Source organism: Pelodiscus sinensis, chromosome 10 (assembly GCF_052426305.1).
Source record: "Pelodiscus sinensis isolate ZL-2025 chromosome 10, ASM5242630v1, whole genome shotgun sequence".
Lineage (NCBI taxonomy): Eukaryota > Metazoa > Chordata > Testudines > Trionychidae > Pelodiscus > Pelodiscus sinensis.
The window spans coordinates 33,564,924-33,577,624 of NC_143061.1; the positions used below are offsets into that span (position 1 = coordinate 33,564,924).

At 43.5% G+C, this 12,701-nt stretch overlaps 1 long non-coding RNA gene across 1 annotated transcript in view; it reads right to left on the reverse strand.

Moving 5' to 3' along the window:
- LOC142830854 (uncharacterized) overlaps positions 1 to 10,502 on the reverse strand; it is a 46,696-nt gene extending 36,194 nt beyond the window's left edge. Inside the window, exon 1 of the long non-coding RNA XR_012906382.2 lies at positions 10,226 to 10,502. This is a non-coding gene — a long non-coding RNA (uncharacterized LOC142830854). The remainder of the gene's footprint in view (positions 1 to 10,225) is intronic.
- Positions 10,503 to 12,701: the final 2,199 nt, after the last annotated feature.

The following is a 12,701-nucleotide window of genomic DNA, read 5'->3' on the forward strand; positions in this document are numbered from 1 at the left end:
TTTGCCTTTGATCATAGACTGAAGTTTCCTTACTCACAACAATATAACTAAGCAGACAGAATGATTCTAGCTGCTTTCAGTTGTGAATTGTAGTGGGTCCCAGCCCCAGTCTTTCACTGTGAACTCCAGTAGGGGTTCAACTTCTCTCTAAGCCCCTCCCCCCCAACTCACACACACATTCTATAAAAGTTCCAGGGTCCAGCAGGGGAAAGAAGAGGGAGAAGGAGGGGCACTGGGCACAGGTGTAGTTTGACTTCTATTTGGGGGAGGCAAGGACCAGCAGGGCTCTGCACAGTATGGTCCAGGTAAGGAATGAAACCTCCACTCCCTGACTCACCTCAGCAGGCTACTCTGGGAGGACACAACAACAAAAAATTATAACTGGAGGTGGTGGGGACTCCTAGTTCAAAAACTTTGTAAACCACCCAGGATGCAGGGAGAGGTGTAGCTCAGAGCGCGGGGTGACAGGAGAGCTCCCCCTAAGGTGGCTGCTCCCCAAGAACTGAGCCATCCCAGAGGTGGGTCACCTGCCAAGGTAGCTTTGTTCAGCTGCATGAACAGTTGAAGTAGGCAGGGAGCTAAGGAACAGCCACAACCTGGAGCAGCACTGGATGGGGGAATGACACAGCTGCCTGCTCTATGGCACAACCAGCCAGAGGTGCACCTGTCCCACACTACCTGGCTCTGGCTTCCCACTTACAACTTGGTTAGAGGTTAGGGCCTAAGGGGAACTGGGGAAAGAGGACTGGAGCTGCCCTGGGACTGCCCCATGCTAGGTAAGGCATTGCAGTTTGGGGGAGCAACACCCTTGTGCCCCTGCCCATAAGCCAGGCAGCAGCAGGACTCGGGTTCTGACCCTGAGCCCCAACATGTTTGCAGATGTCAGATGGGGGTGGCAACAGGACTCCCAGCTTTAGACCCTGTGGACCTGGGGCTGCCAACTTCTGCCCCATGCTACTGCTGGCTTCAGATGAGCACAAGAGCTCCTGGTTTCAGCCTGTGGGGAGTGGCCACTGGGTTTTTCGATTCTGCCCTGCACTGCAGCTGGCTTTGAGGGGCGGGGGGAGCACTTGGCATCAGCCAGGGGCCCTGAAACCTCCTAAAAAGGTCTCAGTGGTCCATGTAAAGAAACTGCTGAACTAAATAACTCTACAGTATTTTCCTCCTTGGAGACTTTATTTTGAGGTGATTCCTTTAGGCTAGGATTAACCTTGTACCTTCCAAGCAACTGTCTCTGTGGAGACATTTTGACTTCCCTGCTGTAGAGCATGGGTTCCCAAACTGGGGTGTGTGCCACCCTGGGGGGGCGTGAAGAAATTCCGGGGGGGGGTGCGAGGCGACCCAGCCTCCCCCTGCCATCAAGTTTTGCTGCCCTGTTCAGTTCCTTTTTTTTTGCTCAACAAGTTTTGCTACTATTTGGGGGGGGCATGAGAGTTTTTCAAAAATTAAAAAAGGGGGGTGTGATGCCAAAAATCCTGCTGTAGAGGCATTTTTTCCCCTCTCTTGTCAGTGAGAGGGTGAGTCTATCAGTTAGGGATCCCCGATTCAGATTCAATCTCCATCCTGATTTCCAGTGCAAAATGAGATAACTCTTACTTTCCTTGTACACAAACCTTTCAGGGTTTTCCAGTTAGTAATGAATTTGAAATGTGAGGCTTGGATTCAAATGCCGCAAAATTTCAAGGATATTCAAACTCTGGGATATTTTGAAAGGGTCTTAAAGTATCGGTAGGAGAGTGTGGGAAGCACTTCCAATGTTTTGCTTAGATTCTGAGATGCCGGAGAAAAGTTTTGTTTTGTTTGTGTGTCCCAGAGACGGGAACACAAAACAAAAGAGGTCCCACACTGGAAATTAAGAGGAAACCAAGAAGGAGCAATAGGTCTAATTCTCCTTTGGTGTACACTGGCATGCAATCATAGAAACGTAGGGCTGGCGGGGCCTGCCAGAAGTCATTTAGTCCTTTCTCCACCTCCCCATGCTGAGACAGGATTTAAGCGTACTTAGACCATCCAGGACAGATGTTTATCTAATCTAGTCTTTAAAACTGCTGACTATGGGGATACCACAACCTCTTCAGGGTAATCTGTTCTAGTGCTTAACTATTCTTTCAATGTCAAAGGTTTTCCTAACATCAAATCTAAAGACAAGTCTACACTACAGACTTGAGTCTACCTAGCATAAATCAGCTTAGCAGGCACCCCAGTAATTACTGCAATGGTTCATGCCCACACTGCCCTTTTGTCAGTAGTGCAAGTCCTCATCAGAAGTACTTCCACCAGCTGAAGAGGGGCAGCATTGGGGCACTGAAAGCACCAACTCCCAGCTCCCCACCAGAAGCAAGGCATCTGCCCAGGCTCCTGACTCCCTGCCGAGAGCTGGGCAGCCACACAGGCTCCCAGCAAGATCTCTGTGCTCAGAGCCTCATGTGAAGTTATTATGCAGATATATTAGGACATGTACATTGGTGGGACCATGACTATCAAATGTGCACGTACTTAAATAGGGCAACATAAGTTGCCTTTCTTTGACCTGACTCTGTAACGTAGATCAGGCCTAATACTCCTTAACTAAAAACTGAGTCAGTTAGTTCTTATCCTACCTGCTGTGTAAATGGAGTACGGTTGAGCACTGTCCCCTTTCTAACATCTTTTCCATATTCAAAATAGTCTTAGTCTTCTTTAGTCTAAAAACATGCCCAATCATTTCAACCATGATCTTGATTTCCAAACCTTTTATCGGTGTTGTTGCTCTCCTCTGGATTTGCTCCAATTTGTCCACATCTTTCATCAAGTCTGATGCTCAAATCTGGACACTGTACTCCAGCTGAAGCTTACATGGTGCCAAATAGAGCAGAAAAATTACTTCCTTTGTCTTAGATAGAATACCCCTCTGAATTAAATTTGCCCTTTTCATAATAATGACAAATTATGCATTCAGATTGATTTTGCAATCTACTATATTGCCCGAATTCTGTTCTGCAGTACTACTTCCTAGCTAGTTGTTCCCCATTTTGTATTTGGGCATTTGATTTTCCCTTCCCAATGTACTGGTTTGCACTTGTCTTTATTTAAATTCCATAATAGTGATTTCAGACTAATTCTCCAGTTTAATCAATATTTTCAATTCTAATCCTGTCCTCCAAAATGCTTGCAATCCCTTCCAGCTTGTCATCTTCTTTTATCCATCATCCAGGACATTAATCAAAATATTGACTCATACTGGACCAATAAACTAGAGAGAGTCACGGGGGATTGTGTCAAAGGCCTTAATAAGTCAAGTCATAAACACAGCTACAATATATTGAAGTCAGTAGAGCTGCACTCATTTTACACTCACTAAAGAATAAGATCTGGTCCACTATCTTTTGCATACCTTGAGGAAAGTACAGGAATGTAGGCAGGGGTTGATTATTTTCCATTAAACAATGGAGAACAGTCCAATACTCAGTTCAGGACTACAAGATGATAAGATCAACCTACCAGCTTGTGGCCTGAGCCATGCCCTTATGCAAACGCAAGTTTCAAAATGTTGTCAAGCATAATATCAAGCCAGCTAGACATTTTTCTTTTATGTAAATTTATGGAAATTCAAGTAATGTATTCTTTTCAGAATGAATAAATATTACCACTCAAACAGATAGCAAGAAGTCAGAAACTTATCTCTAGATGGTAAATTTCATATTTGAAAGTCTAAATTTTTGGAATGCAAACACAGCCCTATGCAGAAAATGGAGTTTTCTGACATCCTGGGTACATTTATAATGCACACAATTGTTTTATATGCTTTGATGTTTTAGAAACTGCACTGAACTACCACAAGCTCTGGCTTGTGGATAGATGCAGCATCCATCCATGCTAGCAAGAGATGCATCTGCTTATGAACTGCACGGGGCTCTATCATATAGTAAAACAGCAGAAGTCATTTTGGTTTTCATTTTAGAAAGTCCCCACTCCGGGCACGTTAGTAATACTGTGTCTCAGTTCAATTATTTATTTTTAAGCAACATAACTATTAAATCTGACCCTCTGCACATATTCAGATTAATGCCTTAAGGTTTATACCTAGAGGGTCCAATTCACCATTATTCTGCATTGTGTGTGGTAAACCAGTGCAAAGTGAATGCCAAATGGGCATTAAACACAAAGCCAAGAGAATGGTAGCATTGTACTTTCCATTGGCAGCAATGACCAAAGATGGCAGGGCAGTTGGGAACTGAGCCCACAATTCAGAGTACCCATTCCTACATATTTAATTACCTTGCATAAATCAGATGTCCATTCTCTGCGTGCACAGAATCTACATGTAAATGTTGAGGGCTACTTGCACAAACTTCCAATTAAAATTTTAGAGCATAGTTCACATTCCTTGCAAACTTGTTAACTTTTAAGCAAGTTAACTTTTACCAAAAACAAAACAAAACAAAACCCCCTGCAGCCTCTTTTGATGAGCTCTGTTTAAGAAGTAGTGTTCTCTGAATACTCCTGAAGTGTATTTAGGACAAAATGCTACATTTTTAGTTGTCTGGTGTGCAAGAAGCCTCCTGCTCTTACCACCCCACCTCCTCCCCACCCACTCAGCACATGCGCAAGACTCAGATCTAGCACACATTGAAAGCTTTACATATAATTCTACCAGTTAACATCATGGTGCAGGAAAGGACTGGGCAAACAGATCTTTCACTTTGCTGGCAGGTTGAGGGGGTGACTATTCTAGTATTTTATACTAAGAGGATCAGCTTCAATAACACGTCTACACAGCCGTTATTTCGTAATAATTTTCCTAGCATCTACGCAAGCCAGCCACTATCTTGAAATTAATTCAAAATAGCAGAGGGCTTATTTTGAAATTGGTAAACCTCATTCCATGAGGAATAACTCCAATTTCAATTTCAAAATAAGCCTTGTGTAGATCCTTGTTTCGAAATAGAGGGCCTCCAGCCCTTCCCAGGGTGTCCTGCTGGCCACAACTAAGAAAACTACTCTCCCTCCTCCCCTCCCCGGAGATCTTAAAGGGGTAGAATCTGTCCATAGTGCCTGTGTCAGCTCCAAGCCTGCCAGCCCAACAAACAGTCTGTCCTGCCCCTGACCCAGTAGTCCCAATATGAGCCAGCAAGCCACCAGAAGCCAGCCCTCCACCACTCCCCAAGAGCAGTCTGCCTGCTCCCAGGAGCCTGCCAGGGACCAGAAAAGGTGGGTGCTTTCTTGGTTCAGTGTGGCGATCATGGACTTCATTGAGGTTTTTGGGGAATCATCCAACATCCATGATCTCCGCACTAGATGGAGGAATGTGGCTGTCTATGACAGGATAGCTGCCAGCATGTCCAGGAAAGGCCACATCTGCACCCAGGAGCAGGTGCAGATGAAAATAAAAGAGCTTTGGCAGGCATAGGCCAGGGCCACAGGGGGCAGCTCCCAACTAGGGCCACACACACCAAGCTGCCCCTATTTCAATGCCCTGGACTGCATCCTGGAGGGTGGAATGATCCATGCCCCCCAGGTGTTTCTCAACCCTGGGTCAGAGGACCCTGACCAGGGCATCGAGGAGGAGAGCCAGGAGCCACAGCAGACCAGACAAACTGTGCTGAGCAGCCAGGACCCCCGGGCCACCCTAGCAGAACTGTCGCCAGTGTCATCTGAGGCCAGGGAGGCAACGACGCATGAGTGCCATCACTGTCAAACAAGCAGGGAAACCTGAGAACCAGCTGTCCAGGGAGGGTCCCTTTAAGCACAGGCCTCAGTTAGCCTTAGACAGCAGCCACACAAAGTAACTCCTGACCTGATGCGCAGCCAAAACTGGTTCCAGCCAGCCTTGAATACAATTCAGTGTCCACTGAGTGTGGACGTGCTATTTCGAAATAGCCAAATGCTATAACTATTTCAAAATTGGATATTTTGAAATAACGCTGTAGTGTAGACGTGCCCAGAGAATGGAGCTCTGGAACAGGAATTTGAATCCAAGTTTCCTCCTTCCCTGCTGTATGCCCTAACCACTATGCTATAAATTATAAAGGAGAGTAGTGCCTCCTCCCCTGTACGCCTCATGAAGCTAGCAGCCCACCTCCATATGGGAAAAACTATTTGACAAGTCAGTGCCAAATTCACAAATACTTTCAGGCAAACTGAGTATTCTCACAGCACCCAGAACTATGTCCCCTTTTTGTCCTGTGCCTCCAGCAGGAATGACTCTTTCTTGTCTCTGTCACCAGCAGAAATGGGTCCAATAAGAGCTGTTACCTCACCTACCTTATCAGTCTCATATCCTGAAACCAACATAGCTACAACAATGCTGCAAACACTCACCTGTTCAAGGCATGGGCAAGCATCATGGCCGCCCCCAGCACTCCCTAAAGCATGCTGCCTGTGCGGCCTAGACAGGTACAATGCCCAGGCATCTCTACTCCATTACTACGGCTCCTCAACCCACCCCAAATAGCAATAAGCCTTGGAGAACTGTCAGGTTACTCTCTGAAACTGATTTATCTTTTTAGTAGCAATTTCTTATTTCTCATTGCTAAGGCCTCATTTTAAGCCTATTTTATGAATGTTAAAATAGGTGATTTGGGATAGGTGTGGGGGGGGGGGGTTGTCACATTTTAGAGATTACCTAAAATCAAGACCCAAACTTCAGCTTGTCCAAAATTCAGATTGTTTGGATTCTTTAATCTGAGCCAGCCCCCATAGGAAGGGTGGCCTGAACTGTAGTGCTCCAGCAAGCTCACATCCAGTGTCATTTAGAATCCGACATGACCTGACCAGCTGGATCCAGAAATGGGCCCACGGACTGGTATAGTAAACTCATAATTTGGGGGGGTTTATCCAAGCCTTTGGATTCTAAAAGAGGCCTGGCATCTGTCTTGGATCCACAGGATCAGTATTATGCCCTGGCTTTGGAGCAGTCCTTTGCAGGAATACCATTCGAGGCACCAAAGCCACAGGGGTCTCACAAGGGGCACTGAAACACGTAGGCCAGAACTGTCTGATGAAGTTATGCCAATACACACAGGCTGAGGGTCTGGCCCTGAGTATATTTAGAATGATAAGTCATTTTCCAGATGGAAAAAGATTGTCTGGGTCAACATTCCTTTCTGTATTAAAGCAAGTTCTTTCCAGGCCCGTGGGTGGGCTATTGCTGAGCATAATTGTAGCACTGAACTCACTAACTCATTACATTTTGATATCTTGAGTGAGTAAGGAACCACATTATTCCAGATTCTTTGCCATTATTAGCCATCTTCTTGAATTGTGTTTTACAGTTCATTCTGTGGAAAGGTTTTTTTATTTAGGAAAATATACATTTATTTAAAAACCAAAAGAGGGAATAGATGAAGTCATTCCATTACAATGTCCAAATCTTTTCTCTTTTCTGCCCAGTCCCTCTCTTTTTCTGAAAGCCAGTTGCTGAATCCAGACAGCAAGCTATAAAAGATCCATTCCTCCTGGCAGAATCTGGCTTTCCAGCAGACTGCAGAGACACTTGCATTTGAAGTTTTCAAGTTACTGCCTTAGGGTTTTCAGAGCTTGGGCTCCTAATAGGCTGCCTTAGATCTCTGGATGTCATTTTCCATCCATGTCACCTGTGAGTCTATAGAATCTGTGCATTTTATCTATGTAAGGATAAGATCCCCTCTTCTCCCTCCCACCCTTTGAATCAGTGTGCAAGCTTTCAATGTAAACTATTTTCCCTGTGATTTTGTTTTCTGTGATACCTGCTAGGCGAGATAAATATTTTTGAACCTATTTCTTAACAATAAAAAGATATTCTCTCACCCAGCTTGTGTCTCTAATCTCCTGGGATGAACATGTCTACAACAACAATTATTTTCTGTGGCTGCTTGAATATATATGAATGTTATCCACGGACAGACAGATCCTGCTAAGTGCTAAAATTAAAATCTGCAGTCAGGCCCAGATCAGCACTCCAGATCTGAGTACTCCTGTTCTACTCCATCTCTATAAAGTTCTGAACCCAAGGAGATTCAATCCCAGAAAAAAAAACTTAATTTCCAGTATTTGGAGAGGGACTTATACTCCACATAACCTACTTCCATAATAGAGGGGAGCATATAAACCCGCTAGCATATTATAAACCACCTCTTTAAAAAAAAAAAAAAAAAGAGTAAATACTGAATGTTCTAAAATAGTAGGAATTAAGAGGATACTGACACACTACTCATGTTTCCAAAAATGTATCTGTCCCTAACACACACACAAAGATTTACAGGCTGTTATAAATAAGTACAAATAGTTTCAGTTTATTAAAATTCCTCCTCTTTGACCAGCTGCTTTTTAAAAAAACTGTAGTTAGTAATTTTTCTAGACAAGACACAGGTGGAAGCTAGACTTTGAGATGAGATCTGTTTGCAATCCAACATCCAGGCTATGTTGCAGGCTTGCTCAAGAATCCGCAGAGTGTCTACACTACCCACCCACTCTTGCGCAAGTAAATTTATAGTACGGCGTGATAAGAGAGGGCTCCTTGCACAAGAGTTACTCTTTTTTCTCAGGTGTAAGCCCTCTTGCTCAGGAGCTCTTGCGCAAGAGGGCAGTGTGGATGCTCGGCAGGGATTTCTTGCTCAAGAAACCCCTAAAATGGCTAAAATGGCCATCAGAGCTTTCTTGCGCAAGAGAGCGTCCACACTGCCATGGGAGCTCTTGCGCAAACGCACAGCGTGCACATGGCAGTGTGGACATTTTCTTGCACAAGACTTCTTGCACAAGAACCCTTGCGCAAGGTATTCTTGTGCAAGAAGCCGCCAGTTTAGACATAGCCCCATTGTTGGTAGAATGACCACAGGCTAGAAGACTGAGTCAGTACTGAGCAGTATGATATATTGGCATGTCTCTGATGGTCAGAGTAGTATCCCACAGGTGGAAGTTAATCAATTCTATTCTATTTTATCAGGGCGGGGGGAGGGGGGGAATCAATTATGTCTACTCAATAATAACTTAAAAGGATTTTTGCATCTCTCAAGCAGATTACCTGGTCTAATACATAGTAGTTTGATGTAATCAACTTTGACACAAATATATGTTTTTGTTAGACATTTAGAGAGACAGATTTGAAAACAACAAATATAGGCTAGAAGGCCTTTATATATGCCACATAGTAGTCAGAAATATTAGCAATTTTTTGAGAGTATAGTAAAAACAAGGAAAATTCTGTCCAATTTTCATTTGAAGCTAAAACTGAAAGGCATTTTTTATTTTTCAGGCAGAAGTGTCACAAAATGGATGCACCTAACATATACAAAATAAAATCCTGTTAAAACCTTGAGGGTATATATTTACTTTACTTTGGATTTCATATATTTGCAAAAATAAAATATTGTTAAGAGCATTTTTCTTAAAGCTGTCAAAGAAATAACTTAAGTTCTATAACAAATGTGCAGATGATGAACAGCATCATAAAATCAAATTGTCCTGTGGCATCTTAAAGGCTAATAAAAATATATATAGTATCATGACCCTTTGTGGGCAAAACCCACTTCTTCCGGTGAGTTTGAGTGGGTTTTGCCCACAAAAGCTCAGGATACTATCTACATTTTTGTTAATCTCTAAGATGCCACAGGAAAACTCGTTTTTAAAGTTACAGACTAACACAGCTACTCCTATGAGACTTTTTGAACAGCATTATGCCAGCTTTAAGCAAGCATCTACTTAAACTAACAGCCCACTACCATAAGGTTTGGCCGGGTTTGCTTCCTGTTGCTTCAGATTTTTTTTAGTAGCACAATTGTAATAAAATGTCAAAAACATACAAGGAAGGATAGTCATAAATAATATTAAGGGACTGATCTATTCCTGACTCCGTAACACTTTCCTTGTGACCATGGGGAGGCGAGACGTGGATTTTTCATAATCTACAGCACTGCAGGTGCCCAGTGAGAGGCACTATAGTCAGAATTTTCAGAACTGCTGAGCACAATCTTTTTCCCTCCACCTCCCTCCATCAACTTCAAACATCAGTATTGTACATTAAATCTCTCACTGATGGTTTAAATAATGCCCTCCAAAATGAAGTCTACAACAACCTTAATCTCATCCACTACTTCAATATGCTTACATTAAACTATAAGATATATCAATTAAGTAATTATAAGGGAGGACTAGAAATGTTTTCCTGCATCACTAGGATACCACCCCTTAGTTGCAACCCAAAATGGGTTTTAACATATATTCCTTACTCCCTTTTGAAGAAGAAATATAAAAGGCTGCCAGCCCTTACCTGGGTCTCCTTTTCCTATGGCAGTTTGCGAAGGACTCCATATCCTGGCATACACAATATCAACCTCCCACATCACACTGCAGCCTCTTCACTTTCTCTTTCTGACTTCTGGCTATGTACACACTTCCTAGCATTTTCTGTTTCCCACTGATTCTTCCAACTACTTCTCAGGCCACCTCACCACATTTCTCCTCTTCCTTCCTCCAAACTCACCAATGTACTGCCTCAGAGCTGCCAAGGTTTGCACAGCTGAAAGCACTGCATTTGATGCCAAATTATTTAATGAGCTAATGTTCCCTTTTGCTGAGAGTTGGTAGCAGAGATCTCTGTGGAGGTCTGCTAGAGGTCTGTCTGGGAAACAAAGGGAATATTCTGTGGCCTGGCTGAGGGAAAGTGGTGCAAATATTGAGGCCCTGGGGCCCCTCACATTGCTTCCTCCCTTCCCTACTACGGCTTTATTCAGATCCAGCAGAGATTGCAGCCTGAGGGGAGGTTGATGGGCCATCCTGCTGCCCCCTAGCCAGTCTCCTCAGTGGCAGACCTTTAGGTGCTGGTGAGAGGAACAGTAGCAGCTGATAGCAGCCTGGTGGGATAGGTGACATTCAACCTGAACTTTACAAAATTGTGGGAGGGCTGCCAAATGCTCAACAGGGTTCTTCCCCAAACCCTCATTTCCTTCTTTCCTGACTAGCTCTAGAGTGGACTATAGCCTCTCCCCCAGTTTCCCTCCTGGTTGCCCACATCACCCTCTCCTATGCTTTTCTTCGCCTGTGTGTCCTATTGCTATGCCACCACATGTGGCTAGCCCTGCTGTCCCAGCTTCTCTCACTTTCCAAACACTCAGGCTGTGCATACATTGGCGCAATCTTGCGCAAAAGTGGCCGCTCTTGAGCAAAAACTTGCTGCCTGTCTACACTGGCCACATGTTCTTGCACAAGTAAACTGACGTTCTAATGTATGAAATCAGGGCTTCTTGTGCAAGAACTCTGACGCTCCCGCTCAGGAATATGCCCTTTTGCGCAACTGTTCTTGCACAAGAGGCCAGTGTAGACAGGCAACGTGAATTTCATGCACAAGAAAGCCCTATGGTTAAAATGGCCATCAGAGCTTTCTTGCGCAAGAGAGCTTCTACACTGGCATGGATGCTCTGTGTAGATGCTCTCTTCTGGAAGAGTTATTACAGAAGAACTCTTCTGCAAAAGAGTTTTTGCATGAGAATGTGCCAGTGTAGACGCAGCTTCAGGGCCAGCAAGTGAGGAACCTAAGCAAAGAATTGTTTAACAAGCTGCAGACTCCTGCAAATCCACAATAGGCCTGGCAGGCCAGAAAGAGCCTTGCAGTTTATAGAGGGTAGGTGGGCTCAGAGAGGCTGCTCAACTTTACTGTTTCTAACTCTTTTTCTCAGGCAGACAGAAATTAGGGAGGAGAGGTGGAGAGGGAAAGGTAATGTTATCACTAGAGTTTGGGGGGTGAGGGGCACCCTGCCCTGTAATTACACACATAGGTGATGCATGATCCCTTCATTGTCCCTTTTGTGAATTATGAGGGTGGAAGGGAAATTGTTCATTTCTACCACAGGTGACTTCAGAAATGGTTCCGGCATGGGTCAGTCACTGGAGTATCTGGCCTGAATTGGAGGGCGGGGCAGATGGCCAAGTGGTCTGTTCCCACGCTGGTGTTTGGAAGACTGGTAGTAAAAGAAAACATTGCATGCTAACTAGCAGCAGATGACACATTAGAATTTCAAACATGCCTGGTCACACTAGCTCAGAATTGAGCCATTTTTTTTATAATTATGTATCTAGGTTTTTATACAAAGCTCTTCAGCATTGTTACCAAGTGCCACAAAAAAGAATTTCCTACAAAAGAAAAATAAATAAAATTCTTTAATAACAAATACTGGCCTAAATCACCAGGGCACGATAGGTCATTTGTGAAGCAGAAGTTTGTATTTTATATATCTTGGTGATGGCTAACACAATAACAGCAACAAGAATATTTCTGTGCGAAATAAATCAAATGGGAAGGGTGTGAGAAGAAAGAGTCTTATTACTGCTGGGGAAAATGTGTCTAAAACTGTCTTTTAAAAGTCACTTCATTGTCAAACATGGTGCGATTTGAATGTAGGGAGAGGGAAAGCAAGTCATATTCCTTAGGGACATTGAGGTAGAAAGAATAAATATAAACAGAGGTTTGATACAAACGTATGAAAAGCTGCTTAACTTGCCTTAAAGGTAACTTCTGCTTTTAACTGCATGACCATCAAGTGTACTCATCATCTTCTGACAGTTTTACACACATGAGTAAATAAACAATTGATTTCACATCTACTGTAATATTATTTTTCCTTTGTATTTCTTTCTAATGATGAATCAAATAAGCTTGAATATTTAAAAGTGAAAACTGCCAATTAATGGTTTCCAAAAAAGTTATAGAATGAGGATTATTTACTATTTATTAGGTGTTTTGCAATAGT